A 14179-nucleotide genomic window follows, 5' to 3' on the forward strand; every position below is an offset into this window, starting at 1 on the left:
CTGGCACTCCGGGAGGGAGAGGGGCCAGGGAGCCTGGTCTGGTATGTGTTTAGGCCTGACCTTCAGGTGGCAGGGGACACCAGGGAAGCATGAATTCATAGACTGTTTCAGAGTTTCCAATGCTATGTTCAGTACAATGTCAAGCATTCAGGGTGCAGGCAGGAGGGGAGGTAGTAGTGAAGAAACTGCTGTTAATTGAAATGGGGAAGCTGCTGTTCCATTGCAACAAACAAAAAGCTTAGTTTTAAAATACTATAGTGGCTTCCTGGCCATACATTAATGGCAAGACTCGTCAAATATGGGCACACTTAAGTAGCTCGGGCTGGTGGGAAAGAATCATGTCAAGCTGGAATGATGATCAGTGGCTGGAAACATTATCGTTTCATAGTAGGGTAGGAAAGGACCTGAGCAGATCATCAAGTCCGACCCCATGCCATGGCAGGAAAGAGTACTGAGGTCAAACGACCCCAGCAAGATGTACATCTAGCCTCCTCTTAAAGATCCCCAGGGTAGGAGCCTGCACCACTTTGCTTCGAAATTGGTTCCAGATCCTAGCCGCCCTGACCGTGAAGTAGCGCCTCCTGATATCTAGCCTGAATGTACCCTCTGCCAGCTTGTGACCATTATTCCTGGTCACTCCTGGTAGTGCTTGGGGGAACAGGGACTTCCCCAGTGTCTACTGGTCCCCCCTGACTAGTTTGTAACAGGCCACTAGATCCCCCCCTCAGCCCTCTCTTGCAGAGGCTGAACAGGTTCAGATCCCATAGCCTGTCCTCGTAGGGCCTGCCCTGCTGCCCCCGATCATGTGAGTGGCCCTCCTCTGGACCCTCTCCATGTTGTCCACATTCATCTTGAAGTGCGGTGTCCAGAACTGGAGGCAGTACTCCAGCTGTGGCCTGACCAGTGCCGCATAGAGGGGGAGGATCACTTCCTTTGATCTGCTTGAGATGCATCTGTGGATGCATGACAAGGTGTGGTCGGCTTTCCTGACTGCATCCCCACACTGTCAGCCCATGTTCATCTTGGCATCACTGATGACTCCAAGATCCTTTTCTGCTTCTGTGCTGACGAGAAGGGAGTTCTCCAGCCTGTAGGTATGGTGCTGGTTCTTCCTCCCCAGGTGCAGCACCTTGCACTTATCAGTATTGAATCCCATCCTAGTCTCATCTGCCCACCCCTGTAACCTGTCTAGGTCTGACTGTATCCTATTCCTTCCTTCTAGCATGCCCACATCCCCCCACATCTTAGTGTCATCAGCAAATTTGAACAGGGTGCTTTTTACCCCCTCGTCCAAGTCACTGATGAAGATGTTGAACAGTGCGGGCCCAAGGACGGAACCCTGTGGAACCCCACTGCCCACATCCCTCCAGGTCGAAAATGACCCATCCAACACCACTCTCTGGGTGCGGCCAGTGAGTTGGCCACCCCGTTTGACTGTGTAGGTGTTGACACCACAGTCCCCCAGTTTCTTAATGAGAACAGGGTGAGAGACGGTGTCGAAGGCGTTCTGAAAGGCCAGGAAGACTATGTCCACTGCTACCCCTGCATCTAAGGATTTGGTGATCTGGTCATAGAAGGCCACCAGGTTAGTCTGACAGGACCTGCCTCTAATGAACCCATGTTGGTTGCCCCTCGTGGACATATGCCAGAATCATTGTCTCAAAAAGCTTACCCAGGATTGAAGTAAGACTAACTGGCCTATAGTTTCCTGGATCCTCCTTCCTTCCCTTTTTGAAGATGGGAACCACGCTGGCCCTCTTCCAGTCCTCTGGCACCACACCAGAGCAGCACGAGTGCTTGTAAAGCTGTGCCAGGAGTCCCAAAATGACCTCAGCAAATTCCCTCAGTACTCTAGGGTGGAGATTGTCTGGACCAGCTGATTTAAATACATTCAGTCCCTCCAGAAGTCCACTAACTAGTTCCTCACTAACCTGAGGCCTAGGTGTGCCTCCCCTGGGGTCTAAGGGGAGCCCGGAGGGGGGAAGGTGGGGGCTGGCTGTTCTGGTCCCTGCTCAGGAAAATGGAAGCAAAGAAATCATTAAATAGATTAGCTTTGTCGTCTGGAGCAACGACCAAATTTCCTAGCATGTCTTGCAGGGGCCCCACGTTACCCAGAACCTTCTTTTTGCCCCCTGAGTATTTAAAAAAGGACTTCTTGTTGTCCTTGATTTGGGAAGCTAGTCCCAGTTCCATCTCCACCTTGGCCTTCCTGACTGCCCCCCTGCATCCCCAAGCAACCACAGTATAATCCTCCCTGGTGATGGCCCCTCCCTTCCATTGGGTGTGTGCCTCCCTTTTAGCTAGGAGACATTACTGGATGCTTTTGGTGAGCCATGGGGGCTTTTGTACCCTCCTGCCCCCTTTGATCCGTGTTGGGATTACTTCCCTGTGGACTTGGAGGATCATCTCCTTAAGGAGCAACCACTCTTCTTGGACACCTGACTCCTCTCTCCTCTGGGACCTCAGTGCTTCCCCGACTATTCTCCTTAGCTCATTGAAGTTCACCCTCCTGAAATCTAGGGCTGCTTCCTTGCTGTAGGCCTTTGCCACCGTGTGCTGGATGGTGAATTCCAGCAGGCGATGATCACTGTCACCCAGGTGGTTGAACACCCTCAACCCCCTCACCAGGTCATCACCCATGGCCAGCACCAGGTCCAACAAGGCATCTCCCCTGGTGGGGCTGTGCACCTCCTGTGTTAGATGGCGGTCCTGTATCTCAGCTAGGAACCTACATGAGCAGTGAGACCTGGCTGACTGCTCTTCCTAGCATATGTCTGGAAAGTTCAGGTTACCCATGATGACCACGTCCTTTGACCTAACTACCTCTGTGAGCTGACTTAAGAATTCCTGGTCTAGCTCTTCCCCCTTGGTTGGGTGGTCTGTAGTAGACCCCCACCATTAAATTTCTTTCCACTTGACTGCCCTGTATTCTAACCCAGAGCACTTCAGAGTGCCCCTCCTCTGACTCTTTGCTAATTGATGAGGATGTGTATTCCTCGTTCATGTAGATTGCCACGCCCCCACCTTTCCTCCTTGTCTTATCCCTCCTGTACAGCCTATATCCCTTGATATCCACCACCCAGTCATGTATTGGGTTCCACCACATTTCAGTGAGCCCCACTATGTCTGGGTTGGTGTCAGCTAGCAGGAGAGTAAGTTCCTCTTGCTTGTTTCCCATACTACTGTTGGGGAACAGGGCCCCAAGGTCACGGTGAGCCGGGGTGGCCATTGGGACGAACAGGTGGGATTTCTGGCGTGGAGTTTAGAGATGCAGACACATAGTGGGTACAAACAAGGTGGGTTTATTTGACTTACACTTTGATGCGCAGATACGAGTTTCTTCAGTTACAGTGATGGAACACAATATGTAACGACGATGAACAACAGAAGGGGGTCTGTCGGCCCACGAGGTTCGCAACGAGCCCTTGCTTTCTACAACTGGAACTAGTCCAATGATAGGTGCGGCTGCCCATCGCTAGTCCCAGGGCTGGTCAACAGCTCATAAATGGGAAGACTAACAAACAAAAATAACAGAACTGTAACACGGTGTGTCGATGCGTGACGCCAGTTCAAGTGGACAACGATGGATGGTCAAGATGATAAGCTGAGGTCAAAACCAGAGGACGGTGTAATGGGGATGCCAAGCCAAGCCGTAGTCGATCAGGAAACAGAGGTCGGTCCAGAGTCAGGTGAGTATAAGCCGAGTTGTAGGGATGCAATCAAGAATCAGAGTCGAAGATAAAACCGAAATAATCCGTAACCAGGTTATCAGATATGAATAATATGCAGGTAGGTCGCAATGTCAGGTTGACAGAGGAGCTGGGGAGTAGAATCCCAACCTTTCTCCTACTGGCAGTCCCTGCCTAAGCAGCCTCTGAGTTCAGATCAAGCAGCTTTCTCTATCTCCTAATACACCTATGACACACCAAAACCAACCGCACACCACACCAACCACAACCTAATGCCCACACCACTGGCGAGGGCCAGGACTCTTTTAAAGCAACCCCTCAGGCAATCAGGGTGCTTGACTGCTGGAATTTTCTGGTACCGTTACCTCATGCTTCTTTAAACTGAGCATGTGTGATTCTGGTTTCTGTGTGGTGATTACGTATGCATGAGGCTGAAAAGTAGGTCACCTGTGATTGACAGCTTTACAGGTCACCTAGGGGGCACATGCTGGGCACGCTGTGGAATTTTCCATAACTGTGAGATGTCTGGGGACTTAACTGCAGTGTTGCCAGCACTACTCAAGATTTTGCTCGGACAACTATGAGCATTTGTCTAGAGGCATTTGAGGCCTCCAGAGGATGTGTGCACTGGCCCCCTACTTTCAGCATTGCCCTGGCCTCTGTTGCTTACCTGGGTATATGTTCTGCTCATTGGTCTAGGCTGGGCTGTACTTGTGGGTGTTGCTTAGTTTGGCAGTCCAAGGCTTCCTCTTCCCTCATCTTCCCTTTCCCCCAATAAGCCTAGCTTAAAGCCCGCTGGAGGAGATCTGCCAGCCTAGATGAGAACACATACTTCCCTTCAGGGGAAAGGTGGAGCCCATCCCACCGGAGCATATCTCTCGTCATTGTTGAGGAAGCCAAAGCCCGCCTTGAGACACCATTCCCAAAGCTGCCAGTTGGTCTCTGCGATGCATGCCGCATGCTGTCTTCCACATCCGCTCACTGGTAGGACAGAAGAGAAAACCACCTGTGCACCTACCTCCTTCAGCACACCCCCCCAGAGTGTGGTAGTCCGCCTTCAGGTGATCAGGGCTTCTCCTGGCTGCATCATTAGTACCCACATGGATTAGGACCATGGGGTAGTAATCGGTGAGCTGGATCACGTCCTGGATCATCCCCGTCATGTCCTGAATCTTTGCTCTGGGTAGGCAGTAGACCTTGCGTGTCAAGGGGTCCTGGCGACAGATGGGGCCCTCTGTACCTCTCAGGATGGAGTCGCCTATGACGATCACTCGACGCTTTTTCCTCTGGGACGGCTTCGCTCCTTTGGCCTGCTCGGATCATGGAGAGTGTGGAGTTGCCTCCTCTCTGGTTGCCTCCTCTCCTTCCTTCTCCTCCAGGGTTGTCAGGGCCTCATACCTGTTCTCCAGCTGGCCTGGAGGAAGTGGTACTGTTGTGTTGCGAGTGTGGCGGAATGCCACTTAGGGGAGCCGTGGGCTTTGCGGAGCTGTGCGAGCGCGTGGCTTATGGGGCGGGATTGGAGGTAGCTTTATAGCTGCCCTCAAGGTTCACCGAGTTGGCACAAGTAGATGATTTAGAGTAAGTTGTTAGTTTTCTTATTCTATAGGGTGCCCGTTGGTTCACGAGGTTCCAGAGCCAGCCCTTGCATTCCAACAGTGGAGCTAGTCCAAAGCTAGGTGCGGCTGCCGGCTCTTTAAGTCCCAGAACTGGTCAACAGCTCATGAATGGGATATACAGTACAAAACTGTAACATGGTGAATCGTTGTCAGTTGTCGGATTTTCGAGGCCTTTGTCTTCGCTGGGGTATGCCCAGATGGAGAGACTGAGAACCGGTCTATAGGGTGATCGGGCCTATAGAGTTTTCTGGTCGTTGTCTCTGCTGTTTTCTGTTTCTTTGCCTCTTTATAGATGTTGGTTGGACTGCCTCTGTGACACTAACTATGATATAAGCTGAGCATACAGGGATAGGATAGTTTCTTTTACATAGTAATTGCTAGGCAGACTTTCTACATAAGTTTCATTTCTGCAAAACTTCTAGATAACACTTCTAGGTAAGAAATGAAATTTACAAAATGCGCATGTGTAGCTTAATGCCAACAGAGAAAAATACAAAGCGCTCATTTAGCTTACTAGTTAAGACTTCAAGGTTACATAAATGTGAGAGTGCCGCGCGGCAGTTATACAGAAGAAAAAAAATAAAACAGTTACAGTGAGCAGCCCTGGTTCTGGAGGTGACCGTCTGCCACTCTGCACTGGAGGGCACTTCCCAAGGTGCTTCTTCCTTGGGTGTGTGACCCTGCAGGGAAAGGAAATAGCCATCAGTTTCATGCTCTGCCTCCCTGATTCCCCTCAGCCTGCTAACCTCCTTCTGGAGCTCCCTTACCTGCACCTCCAGGGCCCTAAGATGGGCACCTGCAGGACAAGTGTGGGGGTCCCCAATCCCTGCCCCCCCTCAGGCCTTGCTGGGCAACTCCTGCAGGCCAGGGGGTGGTGGGAATGCCAGCTCCCCCATGGGCTCTGTCTGGGTGGAGGCCTCAGACAAGCCCTGGGTAGACTGCACCCCATGGGCAGGGACCCTGGCAGCACTCCATGTCAACACCATCGTAGGAGTTGCTGCTTGTTTATAGCTTAGTGTAGTGCCTTCACCCTGCTGTAGCAGGAGTCTCCCTCCTGGCCCTTCCTTCTCGCCCGCTGGCATGAACGCCGACGCAAACACCGCAGTGCTCTTACAGAGCATGCCTGTTTGCATGCTCTGTCCACATGGCGTGGCTCGGGAGTGCGGCTCCCTACCAGTTCAGCTAAGAGGGATCCGGGGGACTTCCCCTCTGGATCCAGCTCAGTTGCGTCTGGTCCCTCTGCCCACTTACCTTAGGGGGATCAGCTGCTGCAGCCCCCGCTGCTGGCTCCACTGCTGGTGCATCCGCCTCCACCTCGGGTCAAGTAAGGGGCATGTGCGGGACATGTGTGCCTGGATCCCTCCTCTCCTCCCTGCTCCTGGCTCCCGAGTAAGGAAAAAAAGTTCTTCCACATAGTATTCTAGAATCACACATTGAACACTAGACAACTGTCATGTGAAAGTCCGTCAGCCCAGAGAAGCATGTTGCCATGGGTGCAATGAAACCAGCCACTCCAATAAGCCTGCACCACATTGTGAATCAGTTTGGTGTTGCTCCCTGCACTGCTGGGTGGCCAATTGGAGAGGTATTCCAGCTGCTGCAGGAGCTGGCAGCAAACAAATTCATCTGCCTGAGTAACCTCAGGGAGGTGGTGGAAGGATTCCGGGCGATGAGCTTCCCAAACTGTGTGGGAGCACTTGACAGCACACACATTCCCATCCTAAAACTGTCCCAGGACAACCGGTCATTCAGAAAATGCAAATGATTTCCTTCAGTCATTCTCCAAACTGTAGTGGACAACCAAGGAAGATTTATTAACATTTACACAGGATGGGCAAGAAGTGCCTATGATGCACGTGTGTTTCAAAACTCACCAATGCCTGGGATGATGGAGAAGGGCCAATATGCCCCAGGACTGGAGGAGGTTGCCATCTGGGGTATTTCAGTGCCACCCCTCATAATTGCTGATGTGGTTTACCTGCTCCTGCTCTGGCTCATGAAGCCCTATGGGGGGCAAGTGACTGACCTAGAAAAATTATTATTTAACCAGCACCTAAGCAAGTGCTGCATGAGCACAGAGTGCCCTTGGGTGCTTGAAAGCTGGTTAGAGCTCACTGAGGTTAGAGGTTGATGAGGAGAACATCACCTCTTTTATAGTGGCAGCATGCGTGATGAATAATATCTGAGAGACAGGCTGGGTGGTTTTCAGTCAGTCTTGGAAGGAATGCTTAAGGGAAGCAACAGAAGCTGCAAGACGCACATGGAGAGCAACAGGGCAAGGGAGGGTTAGAGATTCAAGCAAACAGTGGAAGGGGAGCTGTGATCAGATATTGCCTGGTGGCATACATCGTGGCTGCTGAGGTGGAGAAATGTGCTCTGTAATTGTGTGACTGGATTGTTATTATATTTCATTTTTGTATTTCCTATTAGTTTGTAATTGAATAAAGTATTTCTGAGAGAACATTTTGAATACCTGGTTCATAACAGGCTCTGGGGGAGGTCTAGGTATGGGATGGGAAGAGGACATCTTCCATGCAGGAGGGAGGGGGTGCTGTGGGTGCGGGGCATAGGGGTTAGTTCTGGGGTGCTTTAGGGTGTTGAGTGAGGCAAGCAACTTGGGAAGAGAGGAGTCTTTACAGAAAACCAGGGAGTGGGTGGGTACATGATTGCAGGCGATGATCAGTGATTCAAGAAGGAGACCTGACATGCAAATAGGGTCACTGATAAGACAGTGCCTCTGACTGAGCTGATGCTTCAAAAAACCTCCCAAAAATTGTGCTTATATGAGGTGTTTGCCAAACAGAGAACCCTACCTTGCTGCCCTAAAGACATCCAAGCATGCACCCTGGATTTTTCTGTGGCCAGGGTAATAGATGCAAGCCTCCAAAGAGGCGTTGCACAGCAGACAACCATTCCTTTCAGTGTGAGAATTTGGGGCTGTACCAGTCAAGAACAGATAAGCTATTTTCATGGTTTACAAATGTATTGCCTGAGACAGAATTTAAGTTTGTTTTTTTAAAGCATACAAGGAGGGTTCCCACATTTGAGTGCTGGAATCAGGGGTGCAGGGGGAGTGCTTGCCAAAAAAGAGCAACCCCTCCCCCACAAATGTCAGTGCCTGGATCAAAGCAGGTTTGCCTAGCAGGGAACAATATCTTCCGGGCTGCGAATTAGGGGCTCCCCTGGAAAGCCCAAGAGCAGCACACGTGATGCAATTGGGAAAATGGGATACCATGTACATTGTCAGGGAGAGGACCAGGAGAGAGCAGTCAACAGTGAAGAGGTGGCTGAAAGGGAGACTGTTTATTGAACTCCAAAGCCCTGAGAAACCATGCATCTCTCAAGGCAAGCTGTTGACAACCCTCCCAACAAAAGCAACCTGACCTGACCCCCAAAAATAAACCAACCAATTACAATCCTATCCTAAGCTGCCCCCTGCTGTAACTTAGGACTGGGAGGTCGAGAGGGTAAAATTGTTATGAGTCGCCCCCTAGTATCTTTTACTAGTAATAGCATATTAACCCATAATGAGACTTAAACCTGCTACATAATGTACACATTACTTAATTCTTCATGGTACATTACAACAGTGAAAAAAACCCAGTCACATCTTTAGCTAGAAAAAAGCCAATACCATGGACAAGCGCCCCAAGAGTATAACTCATTATGTTGGCACAATAGAATAAAATATGTCCAAAAAGATCATTAGTTGTTCTACTTTCATGAATGGCTGGGAAATATATGGCATTAAAACTTCAAATTAAATTCATGAGTGTAATAAAATACAAAAAAGTTCTTTTATATTTTTTAGCTAAGGTTTTGTTAAAAATATTTGCATTCCCCCTTCAGCATTCCCTCTAACATTTCAGTGCCTTCCTTTAGTTGTCTAAAATGAATAGAACGTTCCTAAATTCATTAAATGATATGGTGAGACAGACAATAGCAATACATTTCAATTCTCTAGAAAAAGCTCTGAAAAAACTGATCTGTGTCCAGAGAAGTATAAGGCCTAGAGGCAGGGAACCAAAGCTGAGCCCAGCTTGTACCTGCAGCCCACCCTTGCCCTGTACAAGGATCTGGGGGGCTATGTGCCCCACCCCCTGGCTTGTCAGAGCCTCACTGGCTCTGGATGAGCTGCCAGGCTCTGATTGTTCCATGACCCAGCCTGGCTGGGGCACCATTCACCATGAATAGGGCCCAGCCTTGTCCGAGTCATGGGACAATCAGAGCCACAGGGGTTTGGCACAGGGGAGTCAAGGAGAGGAGAGAATTCCTCCCCCTTGGCTCACTGCAGTGCATGCAATGGCAGGAGCCACCCACCCATGCCAATGGGACAATTGGAGGGGTGCAATCAGAGCACAGTGCCTCATCCAGGGGTATGGCACTGGTGAGCCAAGCAGCAGCAGTTGGGGCCCCAGGGGCTCTGGCCCAGGGGTGCAGCTGAGGCTGGTCCCACTCCAGCCCCCAGCTCCAGCCTCCCCTGGGTGGGGTGGGACCAGGGACAGTGTGAGGCTGGGAGGTGGCAATTTGTGGCACTGGGCAATGACCCTGGGGGAAGGGGTGGCTGCATGGGTGCAGCAGGCCCTGGCCCCGATGGCTCTGCTCTGCTCTGCTCCCTTGCATTCCCTGCCTAGTCCCAGGACCAGACCCACTTTCTTCCACCCCAGGCCCTTTCCCCTCCCCCCACCCCTTCCCCTGAAGACTTTCCCATGGGAGGGGGGTGCATGCATGCAGGTATGCATGTGCTCAGCCCCCCCAACATTTTTTTTTCTCCCCCTGCCTATGATTCCTGCATAATTCTGTTTTCATGGTGTTTGAAAGTCATCCCTCAGGGGTCAGTTCCTCCTAAGTTGCTAAGTTGAAGATAAAACTCAGTACAGGACCATTCCTTCTACTTCTCAAAACTCTTATTGTTCCCTTTTAATTTCTTTTTGTCTATGAACTCCCTTGGGCTGCTTCCTCAATAAGAACTATCTTCCTGACTGTAATGATAAACATTTTTTTTTTTAAATTTAAGATGCCTAATTTAGAGTTGGGAATTGGAAGATGGTCCCTCAGTGAAGTAGAAGTGATTAGTTATTGAGAGAGAGACCAAGGGTGCAGACAGAAATCCAGCTCCCTGCTGTAACTGAGAACACTTTGCAGGAAGTGTTCTGTTTGGTCCAGGGGATCGTTGTAATTCAAAAGTTCACTGTTGGATCCATGGGGAAGGGGAAGCTAGTTGCTGGCTGTGAGCATGCAGCTGGTTTCCCCTAACAAAGGCCCCTCTCTCATCCCTATTTTCAGAATGGAGTGGGGGGAAGGGAGAAGAGGGAGCTCAGTCTAGGGGTTTCCCAGCTGGTGCTGGAGGATGGAGTGGGTGAATTGGAGCCCTCCCACCATGGTAACCTCTGCCGACCCTTGGGTTCCATTTCAAAACAGAGGGAGAGGAGGGAAGGGCTCCAATTTGCCCACCTTCCAGTGCAGGCTGAAAAAACCCCAGACTGAAATCCTTCCTTTTCCTTTTCCCCCTTCCATTGTGATTCATAGATTATAGAATTGGAAGGGACCACAGTGGATCATCATGTCTGACCCCCTGCCCCTGGAAGGAAAGAGGACCGAGGTCAGATGACCCCAGACAGATGACTGTCAAGCTTTCTCTTGAAGACCTCCAAGTTAGTTGATAGTACCTCCTTTCTTAGATCCACATCTCTCAACCTTGCCTCATAGGGTCTTTCACGGAGGCCACTAATCATGCGAGTGGCCCTCCTCTGAACCCTCTCCAGATTCTCTGTGTCCGTCTTGAAGTGTGATGCCCAAAACTGGACACAATACGCCAACTGCGGCCTGACCAATGCTGTATAGAGGGGGAGCATCACCTCCCTTGATTTGTTGGTCATGCATCTGCTAATACACAACAAGGTGCGATTGGCTTTGTTGATGGGCTTGTTACATTGCCGGCTCATTTTCATCTTGGCATCAACTAGGACTCCAAGATCTCTCTCAGCCTCTGAGCTGCTGTAGATGTGCTGGGGATTCCTCCTTCCTAGGTAAAGTACCTTACATTTATCTTTGTTGAATTGCATCCTATTTCGTTCCATCCATTGATCCAACCTGTCCAGGTCTGCCTGTATCTGCTCCCTGCCCTCTAGGGTGTTAACTTTGCCCCATAACTTGGTGTCATCTGTGAACTTGGAGAGGATGCTCTCCATACCCTCGTCCAAATCGCTGATGAAGATATTAAATAACACTGGTCCAAGGACCGAACCCTGTGGGACCCCACTGCCCACCTCCTTCTGGGCTGAGAACAACCTCTCCACCACCACCCACCTGACTGTGTAGACATCCACTCCACAGCCCGTTAGCTTCCCTATGAGAGTAGGAGGTGAAACTGTGTTGAAGGCCTTCCTAAAATCCAGGTAGATGGCATCAGCATCAGCTCCTGTGTGAAGACAGTGTGTGACCTGGTCATAAAAGGTTATAAGGTTTGTCAGGCAGGATCTACCTGTGATAAACCCATGCTGGTTTCCTTTCAGCATCGTTTCCCCTGCTGGGCCTTCACAAATGTACTCTTTGATGATTTTTTCCAGTATTTTCCCAGAGATAGCGATAAGTTTGACTGGCTTAAAGTTACCCAGCTCATCCCTTCTCCCCTTCTTAAAAATGGGCACCACGTTGGCTCTTTTCCAGTCCTCAAGGACCTGGCTGGAGTACCATGAGTGCTCAAACAGTTATGTCAGTGGCTCAGCTATGACACTGGCCAATTCCTTCAGCACCTGTGGATGGAGGTCATCCGGGCTGGCTGACTTGTACCCATCCAGCCCTTCCAAGTGCTCCTTAACTAAGTCAGCATTAACCATTGGCGGTCTGGTGGCTTTTGGACATCTGTCTATGCTCAAGGTGGGGGAATTGTCTTGGTCAGTATTAAGGAATACTGAAGCAAAGAACTCATTGAAGAGCTCCACCTTTTTCTCTGTGTCAATCACCAACTGACCTAATTTGTCTTGCAGGGGCCCTATGTTAATCTGTGCTTTCCTTTTGCTTGCCAGGTGTCTGCAGAAGGACTTTTTATTGTTCTTAATTGTTGAAGTCAGCCTCAGCTCCAGTCACGCCTTGGCCTGCCTAACTGACTCCCTGCAATAGCACACCAGGGTGGTGTATGCCTCCTTGGTGGCTGCCCCCTGCTTTCACTGCCTATAAATCTCTTTCTTTGCCCCCGGTCTTTCCTGGAGCTCCCTGTTCAGCCAAGGGGGCTTTTTTATCCCCTTAGCCCCTTTCCCACATAAGGGGATAGACTCCTTTTGTGTCCCAAGGATCACTCCCTTGAGAAACCTCCAATCCTCCTGGACCCCCATTTGTTCGATGCTCTTGAGTTCCACCACCGCACTAGGTTTCTAAGTTTACTAAAATTGGTCCTTCTGAAGTCTAACACTTTAGCACCACTAGATATTTTTCTCACCCTTCTCTGGATAGTGAACTCTATCAAGTGATGGTCACTATCTCTTAGGTTACTGTATACTCGCAGGTTCCCCACAAGATCATCTCCTGTTGGTAAGACCAGGTCTAGCAAGGTGCTACCCCTGGTGGGACTGGACACCACCTGGATTAGGTGGAGGTCCCACACACATTGTAAGAAACTCCATGGGTGGCTTGTTTTGGCTACCTGTTTCTCCCAGCAGATGTCCGGGTAATTTAGGTCCCTCATGACCACTGCCTCCCTCACCTGTATGGCATCTGAGAGCTGCCTGGAGAATACCTCATCTAGCTCATCATCCTGGTGAGGAGGTCTGTAGTGGACCTGCACTACCAAGTCCTTTTCCCCTGCCTCCCCCGGATCCTGACCCACAAAGCCTTGGTATTCCCCTCCTCCACTCCTGCCTTGATGATGGAAGATGTATACTGCTTCTTAACATAGAGAGCTGCACCCCCACCTTTTTTCACACTCTGTCATGTCTATATAACCTGTACCCCTCAATGCCTAGTGCCCAGTCGTGCATAGAATCCCACTATGAAAACAGCAACAGGCTGGGAAGCAGTGCAGACAGAAGTTACAGAAGATGCTATGTTTTAAAATGTCTTCATATGACCTCTCATGAAATGAGGATTTAGATATTTTACCGTATCAGCCATTTTTGAAGTAGTCTGAAGCTGCGCCCTTCTTTTTGTTCATGGCTTTAAACTGCTTTCTATGGTCAGATTGGCTGAAAATTGTCACTTCTGTCTGCACTAAGGGTCTGCAGAGGATACCTACTGAAAGTTCATTGTTATTTCTTCTCATTTATCATATGCCTGTATTTATTGAACTCTGTGATCCTGCCTATTGCTCTGCTGCTGAGTGCCTGGCTGGAGGCCTGAGGGACTCCTGGAATGATCTTCAACAAACAAAGCCACTCCACCACTCCAGCCATCTTTTACATCTGCCTCAGCAGTCTTCCCTGTGTTTTTGCCCTTGTGTGGTAAGTCCTGTGGTCCACTCCCCCTGCCCTGGTGTTTGTTGTATGGCTGAATAAGCCAATTCAAGTCCCCTCAGCCCTTGTGCATGTGTTCCCCCTCCCCCACATTCCCCAAGCATAGCCCTCCTGATTTTTTTTTTCCTGTGGGGCTGTAACTCAGTGAACTTCATCCCCCTTCCCCCTCCCATTTCCCTTAAAACCCTAGCCTGCCCTTAATAGATTCATCAGGCCCACTGTATGTTTTAATTTATAGTTTCATAGTTGGTAGGGTTGGAAGGGACCTGAGCATATCATCAAGTCCAACCCCCTGCCATGGCAGGAAAGAGTACTGGGGTCAAACAACCCCAACAAGGTGTATATCTAGCCTCCTCTTAAAGACCCGCAGGGTAGGAGCCAGCACCACTTCTCTTGGAAGTTGGTTCCAGATCCTAGCTGCCCTGAC

The 14179-nt window shown here is 50.1% G+C and overlaps 1 long non-coding RNA gene across 1 annotated transcript in view; it reads right to left on the reverse strand.

The window, feature by feature from the left end:
* Positions 1-6734: 6734 nt before the first annotated feature.
* Positions 6735-14179, reverse strand: part of LOC109323502 — an 11085-nt gene continuing 3640 nt past the window's right edge. The window contains exons 2-3 of the long non-coding RNA XR_002104688.1: positions 12797-13228; positions 6735-6745 (exon numbers count right to left, since the gene is read on the reverse strand). This is a non-coding gene — a long non-coding RNA (uncharacterized LOC109323502). The remainder of the gene's footprint in view (positions 6746-12796; positions 13229-14179) is intronic.

Source organism: Crocodylus porosus, unplaced genomic scaffold (assembly GCF_001723895.1).
Source record: "Crocodylus porosus isolate Cpor-Errol unplaced genomic scaffold, CroPor_comp1, whole genome shotgun sequence".
NCBI lineage: Eukaryota > Metazoa > Chordata > Crocodylia > Crocodylidae > Crocodylus > Crocodylus porosus.